This window comes from Mauremys reevesii, linkage group 4 (genome assembly GCF_016161935.1).
Source record: "Mauremys reevesii isolate NIE-2019 linkage group 4, ASM1616193v1, whole genome shotgun sequence".
Taxonomy (NCBI): Eukaryota; Metazoa; Chordata; order Testudines; family Geoemydidae; genus Mauremys; species Mauremys reevesii.
In genome coordinates, this window is record NC_052626.1 from 133,120,362 (window position 1) to 133,132,757 (window position 12,396).

The 12,396-nt window shown below is 44.1% G+C and overlaps 1 protein-coding gene across 26 annotated transcripts in view; it reads left to right on the forward strand.

The window, feature by feature from the left end:
- Positions 1-12,396, forward strand: part of CDK18 (cyclin dependent kinase 18) — a 173,452-nt gene that overhangs the window by 1,763 nt on the left and 159,293 nt on the right. For all 26 annotated transcript variants that reach the window (XM_039533361.1, XM_039533364.1, XM_039533376.1 and 23 more), the window contains one exon: positions 172-273. The gene's annotated coding sequence lies outside the window, so the exon portion shown is untranslated. The remainder of the gene's footprint in view (positions 1-171; positions 274-12,396) is intronic.

Sequence of the window (12,396 nt, forward strand, 5' to 3'; positions counted from 1 at the left end):
ATTTCCTCCAGTGAGCGATAAAGGAGTTACAACGGGGAGTGTGGAAACATGTGCCAAAGCCGATACTACTTATTTATATAGCCCCATAGTAAGACATGTAAGAAGGTCGCTCCCCCGAGGTCCCCATCCTTCAGTTCTAACTCAGACAAAATTTCCATTGATTCAAAACAGAACACTCCAGCAGTCTGATCCTGCAATCTCCCTTCCAGTGTGGAATTAATAAGAGTTCAGTGTGTTAAGAGCTGAAAATTGTCCAACGCACTCAAATCTGAGGTAAGCAGTCCTTGGCCAACTTTTCCTTTCACCTCTCACACTTGGCCAGTTCACCACGCTGCTGCCTCCCATCTCAGAGGTGGCTGCATTTCAGTGGGACAATGTATATATAGTTTGTAAAGTGCTTTGGGCACGTTCATCATAAAAGCTACTCTGTAAAATATTATTATAACAGCAAGTGTTGGCAGAGGCGGCTCTAGGGATTTTGCTGCCCCAAGCACGGCAGGCAGGCTGCCTCCGGTGGTTTGCCTGCAGAGGGTCCGCTGGTCCCGTGGCTATCAGATTGGTTTGACATGATTTGTTCTTTACAAATCCATGCTGGATATTCCCTATCAACTTACCACCTTCCAAGTGTTTGCAGATGATTTTCTTAATTATTTGCTCCATTATCTTTCCTGGCACAGAAGTTAAACTAACTGGTCTGTAATTTCCTGGGTTGTTTTTATTTCCCTTTTTGTAGATGGGCACTATATTTGCCCTTTTCCAGTCTTCTGGAATTTCTCATGTCTCCCATGATTTTCCAAAGATAATAGCTAGAGGCTCAGATGCCTCCTCTGTTAGCTTCTTGAGTATTCTAGGATGCATTTCATCAGGCCCTGGTGACTTGCAGGCATCTAACTTTTCTAAGAGATTTTTAACTTGTTCTTTTTTTATTTTATCTTCTAAACCTACCCCCTTCCCATTAGCATTCACTATGTTAGGCATTCCTTCAGACTTCTCGGTGAAGGCCGAAACAAATAAGTCATTAAGCATCTCTGCCATTTCCAAGTTTCCTCTTACTGTTTCCCCCTCCTAACTGAGCAGTGGGCCTACCCTGTCCTTGGTCTTCCTCTTGCTTCTAATGTATTGATAAAATGTCTTCTTGTTTCCCTTTATTCCCATAGCTAGTTTGAGCTCATTTTGTGACTTTGCCTTTCTAATCTTGCCCCTGCATTCCTGTGTTGTTTGCCTATATTCATCCTTTGTAATTTGTCCTAGTTTCCATTTTTTTATATGACTCCTTTCTATTTTTTAGATCATGCAAGATCTCGTGGTTAAGCCAAACTGGTCTTTTGCCACATTTTCTATCTTTCCTACCCAGCGGAATAGCTTGCTTTTGGGCCCTTAATAGTGTCTCTTTGAAAAACTGCCAACTCTCCTCAGTTGTTTTTCCCCTCAGTTTTGTCCATCTCTTTCTTCTTTCTAATGCAGGATTGTACTATATGAATATCTCACTCATTCCATTTGTCTCAGTTTGACATTCCTGAAAATAAAATTATTCCCCCTCCAACCCCATCTTCCTCTCAGTAAATTCAAACCCCACTTTAAATTTAAGCCTGTCGTCTCGTGTAGTTTGTTGGTGAGGCTGGCTACTGTGGAGAGTGGGAGGTGTTACATTGTCTGATCTAGCTGAAATAATGAGGGGGTACAAGAACAAAAAGTGACTCCTGACAGCTGTCTGAAACCTACCCAGACTGGAACTGAGGAATGTCCTATAGGTGGCACCGTCTCACCCTGTCTTTGAGCCTGTCTTCAGCCCACACAGAATCAGGCAATGAAGAATGTGAAAGGAAAATAGCAGAACAAGCCATTCACATATTTATATCAATACTGTCAAAACAGTTATTTTTAAGATGGGCACATCTTGCTGCTGATTTAAAACTAAACAGAATGGCTGCGTCATTCCTGGAGGAGCTCTGCGTGGTACAAAAGAATGAACAGACCCCAGATGCCCCAGCATTTGCAGGGTGGGTTGGATGAGAGTCCCCCGATCCAAACCCATGTGTAGGTGGTTCTGGGATAGATCCCAGGCAGAAAGGACCTATTTTTGCAAGTTGCAAGGTGACAGAAATCTCACTGATCTTCTGAGGTTTACACCATTTCAGGCCACACTCCTGCCCAAGCAGTTGTGATATTTCAGTGCTGTTGAACCCTAACCTAACCCATGGGCCTTGAACACCAAGCCCCAGTCAAATCCAGATCCAAGCCCCATCCATAACAAATCAATTGTCTTTCTCGTTTCAACGTTATTTTCCAAGGCAATTTCTCAACATCTCTGTGGTAGCTTCCTGTATTGACTGTTTGCTTCTGTATATGTCCGCAGAATGATCTACCTTTCCAGTTGTTAGGGCCATAGGTGCTGGGAGTAGAGGTGCGGGGGGTGCTGCTGCACCCCCTGGCTTGAAGTGGTTTCCATTATATACAGGGTTTGAAGTTTGGTTCAATGGCTCTCAGTACCCTCACTATATAAATTGTTCCAATTTCAGGGCAGTTTCAGTGGGAATCTTTCCATTGACTTGGGCAGGATTCAGATCAGGTCGCCAGTGCACTGTACAATGAAGCCTGCACTAAGATTCACCTTTTGTAGGCCGTCCCCAAGTTCTTCTCACATCACCAAAGTTTCTTGTACAATTTACTCAGCCTTTAAAGACCTATCTTTGCTAGGTGGCTAGTTTTTGCTGGACCCGGGCCTATAGAGACAAGCAGCATGGATTACTGGATGGTGCAACTGACTGGCACGCAGGAGACTTGCGTTTTAGTCCTGGCTCTGCCACTGGTTGGCTGAGGGACCTTGGGCAAGTCACTTTACTTGCTCTGTGCCTCAGGTTCCCCATCTGTAAAATGGGGATGATGATACTGACCTGCTTTGGGATCTAGATATTTTTATTCTTTGAAACGAGTGACACTTGGCAGGATCCTTATTTGTCTTGGTGCAAGTCCTGCTACTCTATTTTTAGCTCTTCTTATTTTTAGCTTGTCACCTCCATATTGGTGCACATAACAAAATTCATGTGGCGGGAATGGGGCCGAGGGGTTTGGAGTATCGGAGCGGGCTCAGGGCTGGGGCAGAGGATTGGGGTGAGGGTTCTGGGGTGGGGCCATGGATGAGGGGTTCATGGTGAGGGAGGGGGCTCACTGTTGGCGCAGAGGATTGGGTGCAGGGGGGGAGGGTCTCTGGCTGGAGGTGCAGGCTCTGGGGTGGGGCTGGGGATGAGTGGTTTGTGGTGCAGGCTGCCCCGTGGCTACAGCGGGGAAAGAGGATTCCCCCCATATCTCTCTCCCTGCAGCAGCACCTCAGCTGTGGGGGGAAGGCAGCAGCTCCAGGGCTGGGTTTGCAGGATAGGTGCCTCTTCCTCGGCCGCAGCAGGTCCGGGCCAGGCTGGGTGGGGTCCGGGGGAGGGATGCCTCTGCCCCAGCAGTGGCAGGTCTGGGACGGGGCTGGGTTGGGGCCGGTGGAGGGGCGTCTCTCCCCTGGCCGCGGCAAGTCCAGGGCTGGGGGAGAGGTATCTCTCCCTGCTGCAGCCTGAGCGCCTGTGCAGCGCTCAATAGGCTTCTGCATGCAGCTTAGAGGGAACTTAGGTCATCATTTGAGATTGCTATAACCTGAAATATATGGCAGAATGTGGGTTAAACAGAGCAGGAGACATACAGTTCTCTCCCAAGGAGTTCAGTCACAAATTTAATTAACAAATTTTTTTTAACGAGCATCATCAGCATGGAAGTATGTTCTCTGGAAGGATGGTTGAAGCATGAAGGGGCATGCAAATGTTTAGCATATCTGGCATGTAAATACCTTGCAATGGCAGCTACAGAAGTGCCATGCAAATGCCTGTTCTCACTTTCAGGTGACATTGTAAATAAGAAGCAGGCAGCATTATGTCCCATAAATGTAAACAAACTTGTTTGTCTTAGTGATTGGCTGAACAAGAAGTAGGACTGAGTGGACTTGTAGGCTCTAAAGCAGTGTTCTCCAACCTTTTACACTCAAGATCGCTTTTTGAATTTAAGGGCAACCCAGGATCTACCACGCCCTTCCCCGAAGCCCCACCCCACTCACTCCATCCCCACCCTCACTCACTTTCACTGGGCTGGGGCAGGGAGTTGGGGTTCAGGAGGAGGTGCGGGCTCTGGGCTGGGGCTGAGGTGTTCGCAGTGTAGGTGGGGGCTCCAGGCTGAGCGTGGGGCAGGGAGTTGGGGTGCAGGAGGGGATGAGGGGTGCAAACTCTAGGAGGGAGTTTGGGTGCAGGACAGGGCTGAGGCAGAGTGTGGGGGTGCAGGAGGGGGTCCAGGGTGCTGGCTCTGAGAGGGGGTCAGGGCTGGGGCAGGGGGTTGGGGTGCAGGAGGAGGTTTGGGGTGCTGGCTCCGGGAGGAGACAGGGGGTTGGGGTGCAGCCTCCTGCAACTTTCACAAAAAAGAGATTGCACTACAGTACTTGTATGAGGCAAAATGAAAAAAACAATTTCTTTATCATTTTTACAGTGCAAATATTTGTAATAAAAATAATAATAGAAAGTGAGCACATTGTATTCTGTGTTGTAACTGAAATCAATATATTTGAAAATGTAGAAAAATATCCAAAAATATTGAATAAATTTCAATTGGTATTCTGTTGTCTAACAGTGAGATTACAAGTGCAATTAGTAGTGATACATTTTTTTAATTGCGATTAATTTTTTCGACTTAATTGCGTGAATTAACTGTGATTAATTGACAGCCCTATTTATTATTTATTATTTGTGTTGCAGTAATGCCTAAAAGACCCAGTCATAGACCAGGTCCCCGTTGTGCTAGGAGCTGTACTAACACAGAGCAAAAAATAGCCATTGACACATCCGAAATGGCTGTAAAATGCTACCTGACTGGAATTCTCCACTCACAGAAGGGCTGATCCAAAGGCCAACATAATTCAGTGGGCTTTGGATCAGGCCTTTATGTCACTACTGGTGTTTTACACCTGCTTTGCACAAAATAAATGGTTAAAGAAGGTACAAGACAATGGAGAATCAGGCCCAGGGAGTTTCCAAAGTATCTGGGGAGCTTGGGAAGGGGACAGGCCTTTCTGAGCCTCAGATGCCCCAGCATGCATGGAGGAAACCCCACAGATCGGGAGGCATCCTTGGAAGAGTAGAACCTCTGTTGAAGTCCCCTGGGGCTCCTTGTCCACTTTGGCAGTACAGTTCCCTCAGGATTAAAAACAGCCACTTCCAAAATGCTCCCCAGTTTTGCACCTCACACAGCATGTGAAGGGGTGTTTCTTTGCACAGGTTGGCCTATATAAACAACAAAGGGTGCGACCTCGAGATTTAATGTTATCTGCCATGACATTGATTGAGTGACACCTTATTTTGTTTTCATATGAGTCAGGATAATAAGGAGCAAATGATTAATTTTGACCGTAATCTTAATGACCCCATTTGCACTCTCTTTAATGTTCTCCTTTCAACCTTACTCTTTGTATTCTCTTTCCCACCATCTGTAAGTGCCATGTTTGTACTCCTTTTGCTTGGTAATGTTTGCAATAGCCTGTTGGTGTCGAGTCATTGATCTCAGTAATAATAAAGAAGTATCAACAACATGGAAAATGTAATTCATCTACTGCAAAGGGATATTATAAAGTCTCTTTATTACAGCAATTAACATACCTGCTTTCCTAGTCATGCTTTTACAGTTAGAACAAGAAAGTGCTTACTCCAGGTGCATAGATTTCAGAGACATACAAAAGAACAGAAACAAAGCCAGTTAGCTGCTTCCAAAAAAGGGACTAGTCAGTAAAGAAAATTAATCAGCAGGAGACAGATCAAGAGGCAGGTATTTCAGTGCAAGTTACAGACATGATATGCATCTATAATTTATAATACAGTCTTGTAAACTAGATATGTTACAGCACAAGTCACTGGGCTCCATGTATATCTAGCCCTAGGATACCTGTTAAGTGTATAAAGAAAATCACTTTGGTCATCATCACGCGCAAGAGTTTTATTGATCTGATTCCAGGATGGTTTTCCTAGCCCAGCTACCAATGCTGGAGTGAGTGAGCCAGATCCTCCTGCTACATTGATTTACACCAGCTGAGGATCTGGCTCTGTGTTTCTATGGCGCCAGTGCTGCAAGGTATCCTCAGTACTTCCTGCAAGATCCAGAGCGTGCCTTCAGCTCCCGTTGAAGTCAGTAGGAGCAGGGCCGACGAAGGGGAGGGGGAATCCGGTACAAATTACCGGGGCCTGGCGGTCCGGAAGGGGGTCCAGGGCCTCCCTGGCTTCATCGGCCCTGTTTAGCAGTCCGCCCTTGCTGGGGGGCCCCCAAATTTTTTTTCACCAGGGCCCAGACCCACTCTCGGCAGCCCTGAGTGGGAGCTGAGAGGCAGCACCTTGCAGAAGACATTCCGCCCTTTGCAGGATCAGACAGTCTATGAAGGGTGGCCTGCACAGCACCGTTGCCCTACCAGAGTTTTCCCACCACAAGGCTTGTGTGATCTGTAGGAAGGGTATATAAGGTTAGGGTATTCAAAAATACTGTACAAGGTATATATGCATAATTTTAATCAAGTCATACCAAGTATGTGGGAAAATACCACCAAGGCCTCAGTCCTGCAATGTGATGTATGTGGGTGGACTTTTGTGCTAGTATTATTGTACCACTGAAGTCAATGGGGCTCTGCATGGATGCAAAGGTCTGCCCCATTACATTGCATTGCATTGCAAGTCCGGGCCCTAATTAATTCCTGCAGATGTGACTGGTTTTAAGAAAACCCTCAAGGAAACAGATCCTCTATCCCGCTACATTTATTTCCCTTTGCATATTGAATTTGGCTGAAGAATGCTAAGCCACTGTCACTCATTAAAATGCAGCCTGATAATTAATCATACAAATTTGTTTCTGAGTCCTTTTTAAAAAGCCTCCAGCTTCAAACATGAATGAAATCCTAGAAAACAGAGTCATTGTTTGGGGATTTTTAATGGGATTGCATTCTCACAGGCATTGATTTAATTTCCAAACACTGCCAATGTATGTCTGGGGCAGGGATTAAGCAAGCAGCTTGAAAAAGGAGAAAGCAAAACATGTCATGTACCAAAAATACTCTTTATCTCCAGACATCTATAAAATCTATACTCTAAAGCATGTGCTCTAAAAAGTATTACAAATATTTTTCTCAGGAAATATAATAGCAAGTGAATAATCTACTGTGCATGTTTACATATTCTCCTATTAACAAGTTTCACATTTATTTTTCTTCTTAAATATACAGTACTTTACAAGAAGTTTGCATGGCTTTTTAAGACACTAAGTTACCATGCATTAATACATGAGGCTGACCGGGTCCTCTGTCTTTCCAAAGTAGAGAAAAGTCATTTATTGGCATCTTGAAAAACAGACTAAAAATAGCTGGTTTCCATGGCTACTGAGGCTGGGAGACTCCTGAGGAACATGTCTGGTTAGGTCCCTTTATGATGGAATCCAGACAGTGAAAGAAAAAAGGACAATAGGGAGACACTTAATACATTGCAAAGACAGTCCTGTACCTTTAAATGTGTGGGTAACTGTACATTTCACTGAAGAACAATGGGGTTACATTAGAGGTGAACTAGGCCTGTTGTATTTTAGGATCCAATCCAGTAAAGCTTTTTAGAACAAGCTTAAATTTATGCATATGCTTTGCTGGGTGAGTCAGGGCCATAGTGTTGCATCTTCTGTGACTATATCCTTGCTTTGTTCTGCTTTTTGTTTACATGCCCTTATACTAGAGATGGGTCTGAGGCCCCCCCAACATCCCCAAACCTGGTGGAAGTTTTGGGGTTCTTGGATCCAAGGGGTTAGTTCAGGCCCATCTCTGTACTACACGTTGGTTTTTGTTTGTTTGTTTGTTTGTTTGTGACATTAGAACACACGGACAAACTCTCTGCATTTACACCGCATAAATGAGAGTGAAATGTGACCCTACGTATAAATCTATACATATAATAAACTTCATAGTGAGGATTGTTTAATTATCAGTGGTTTAAGTCCATGAGTATGTTACCCATGTGATCACCCTGCTTTACAAAGTGGCTGTGCAAATTATATACAGATACATTCAATGAATATACATTGTATTTAAGCAACTGTCTTTTTACTCTTAAAGAAGAGATACAAATAATGGTCTGGATCCTGCAGTTCTTGTTCAGGGCAAAATTCCTGTTCAGCTCAACGCAAAGGACTGCAAGATATGGGCCAGGAAGGCTATTCTGCTGATGAGTGGGGATGGGGCAGGCGGGGGGAGGGGAGCGGAGGGATTTTCTAAAGTGACTAGTGATTCTGAATGCCCATCTAGAGACACCTTATGGGAGCCTGATTTTCAGCAAGTGCTGAGCATTCACCCTCTGGATCTCAGCACTCATTAAAGTGACTCAAGCTGGGGACCCAAAATCACTAGTGACTTTTGAAATATTGGTCAAAGAACTTACTGGGGGACCGTGTCAGTTACAGAAGGTATCAGACGAAACAGTGGTGTGCAGATGTCTGATTTCTTCACACCTAACTACCCACAGATGTTCTGTGCATAATCATAAAGAGCAAGATAACTGGGGCCACCAACTCAACATGGGGGGGGGTAAAGTGCATTTAAAATAACATAATCCCACCATAGCACCCTAGAAGTGCAAGAAAGAAAAGGGCACCTTTGGTTAGATAATCTTAAAAGAAATTGGATACACACTGGAATGCAGAAATCACTCTGGCTGTAATAAACAGAACACTGATACTGTTCCAATCCAATTAAATGCCAAAAGCTTGTGTTTGCGAAGTGTTCCAGTGGAATGAAGATTTAAATCCTATTGTGGAGTTTACCAAAAAAAAAAGAGATTCCAACTTGATATATTATAGCCATGTGGGCATGTGTAGCAGATTAGATTAGGCCAGGGGTTCTCAAACTTCACTGCATTGTGACCCCCTTCTGACAACAAAAATTACTACATGTCCCCAGGAGGGACCACCGAAGCCTGAGCTCACCTAAGCCAAGCTGCCCGGGCAAAGAACGAGCTCCACTGTTCTGGGCTGGGGAGCCAAAGCGCAAGGGCTTCAGCTCCAGGTGGGGGTTCTGTGACCTGACAACCACCACTAAGGGATGAAGTCCTTGGGCTTTGGGCCCAGATGGTGGGGTTTGGGCTTTGGTCCCTAACCCCTGCACATCTAATGCCAGCCCTGGCAACCTCATTAAAACAGGGTGGCAACCCACTCTGGGGTCCCGACCCACAGATTGAGAAAGGCTGGATTAGGCTATATCCCTGTTCTTCTTGCACATCTTCAGTAAGACTGTCAGGAATATGTTACACAACAAGAGTTCAAGCTGCAGCTTTTTTCTTGGCTTCACGCTTTGTGCATGTTCTGTACCCTTCCAATTCACTGCACAAATATTTCCTGCATCTTAAATAAATGCAGTGAAAGTTCCCTTGGCAAGACCACCTCTGTCAAGAGATCATCTGCTGATAAAAAACAAAACAACTTGGGATGAAACCCCACCACGCACACACACACAATTTTTTGGTCCCCTACCCACTTACTGTCATGCAAATAAACATCTGGAGACTCTCTGGCTCCAAAGTAGGCCAATATTTACAAAGAGGATACACTGCCTCTGTTGGGAGTTAGCCCAAGGCAACGCTCTGGTTATTTTGATCATTAAAGTTGTTTCCCCCTTGACTAAACCATCAGCACTACTACAGACTCTCTACTGTCAAGATCAAGCAATGCTGGTTTGCCTTTTAATTTCAAGACATTTTGGGCCAGATCCTCAGCTCTAGTAAATTGGCGTCATTGGAGCTATGCTGATTTATACCAGTGGAGCATCTGTCCCTTTAACTTAAATACATTTTGCCACCTGCCCAGAAAGAATTGGATGGGGAATGGGGGCTGCATATTTGGTTTCCTAAATTCCCATGAGCACATCACCTTGCTAAGTTCATAGGTCCCCACTGGGTCATCTGAAAAGCTGGTCATGGGCAAGGGCTGCAGGCAACCAGTGGGGTGTGTAGCAATGGAGTTTCGCACATCAGTGCTTGCTGCATTGCAGAGATGAGCAGATTTGCCTGTTTCAAATATATCCTTCCATTCTCATTTAGAGAAACTTGGATGGTTTCCTTCACTATAATAGGATTAGAGATGGATTATTTCTGGTGGGAACAAATGCATCTTTCAGGAGCATAACATTCATTTTCCGAGGAACAATGATGGTAGCTAGCATAGAACTCTTCTCTTTGAAGCTGTTCTGGGGAGTTACGTTACAGTTAAGACTCCTGTTATAATGGGGAGAATTATACAGAGACTTTGGGGTGGCTGGAAGTGATATTAAAGGAAATGTGTCATAAAAAGAGAAAAATAACCTTACATTTTTCTATAGCACCCTTTTCACCCAAAGGATCCAAAAGAGCTTCACAGGGACAACTGGGAGTCAGGACACCTGGGTTATTTTCCTGCCTCTGCCACTGACTCCCTGGGTGGCTTTGGGCAGGTCACTTCCCTGCTCTGAGCCTCAGTTTCCCCCTCAGTAGCATGGAGGTAATGATGCTTCCCTTCCTTTGTAAAGTGCTTTGAGATTTATAGATGAATAGCTCTGTAATCGTTTGTCATTATTGTTAATTAAGTAGTAGTAGTAGTATTAAGATTTACATTTCTATAGCCCCACTGAAATGCCGTCACCTCTGAGGTGGAAAGGTGGAAGCCAGATGGACAAGCAGCATAAAGCATGTTACACAAGTATGGGAACAAGGGAAATTCTGGCCACTGAAGCAAAATGCTTCTTATATATACTTATAAAAATGCCAGGGCTTGTGCGAGTATGTGGGTGAGGAAGAGAAAGAGAGAGGGGAGCTCATTTGTGCTTTGACAAGAGCTATCAGCTTTCCAGCTTTCACAGTTTTGGAAGAGTCTGGTGTCCTAATAAAATGCTGCCACTGGGGAGGAAAAAATCTAACTTTTTGCCCACTGCAACCTTGTCATGTGGAAGTTAGTTGGCAGCCCCCACTCTCAGCCTGGGCAATTAGCAAAGAGCAAACTGCTTGGAAGTTCAGACTGTTGACAGGTTCGCTGCAGAAAAGCGCCGGGCTGGAACCTGGTGGGAAATGATGTGCGGATGAAGGAACCTTCAGCCATCAACCTAGAGGTCAAGTCATTATGATAGGAGAATCAAGAAGCGCCACAAGCCATTTATGAGCACCACTGGGGTCAAGCCAGGAGCAAATAATTTTGCTTAGAGCCACTGTGGATAACATATTATTACTTTGGGAACTATCTATCCACATACAAGGAAAGTTCTCTTTAAAAATAACTGCAGCTTGAGCTTTTAAACATTGATATTGTACTTGTGTAATTTATTGCATTTTCAATTTATATATATATATGTATATGTGTGTCTCTACATATTATACATTTTCAATTTATATATATGTATATGTATATGTGTGTCTCTACATATTTATATATATATATATATATAAAAATATGTAGAGACACACATATATACATTATATATATATATATATATGTGTGTGTGTGTGTGTGTGTGTGTGTGTGTGTCTACATATTTTACATATTATATTAATCCATGCCTAGCTAGGAAGCTCTTTGCTGGAGGCAGGTGCAATTCTTGAGGTGAGATAAATTCAGCAGATATATGGTGGTCTACAATATATATTCAATAGGTTACCGTATTGTCCTGGAAAGATCCCCCTCCTCCATCCAGACCAGATTTTGGAACAATCACAATTGAGAGAAAACCTCTGAAGCACTCATACCAGTTTTTACATAAGACCCATTTCAGGAGCATTTAATTAGTGCTGTATAAACCTCCAGCCAAGCTGGATACATTCAGTAAAGCTGTTAGCTCTTTACAGAATCTCAGGGTATGTGTATTAATTTTGGAACCTTAACTATGAAGCCATGATGGCTCCATAATCAAAGACTCATAGCAGCCTAGGTTCTTGGCTATTCACCTAGTGCTCCATTAAACAATTAAAACTCACCGCACTGGAGAAAACATTAGTATTCTTAGCTTACATGGGGTCCAACTTACTAAAAAGGATACAGACTGTGATCATCTGCAAATCTCCTGCCTCTGACTTCGACCCAAAGGAATTTGAAAGGTCTCAGGGACTTGCGGCCAACTGATCTTCAGTTGGGACAAACTTCTGCTGCCAGAATAGCTGCTATAGCTTATAGCTGTGCACAAGTCCCTGCCACTTGCACTAAAGAGGTAGCTCTTCTTGCTCTGTATAAGTAGAAGGCCAGTAAAGATAGTCTCTTGTATCCATTGAAAATGAATGGGGATGAGTCAAAATAACTACCCCCACCTTGCTCAGTGCAGAAAACAGAGTGAAAGTTCACAGGCTGCCA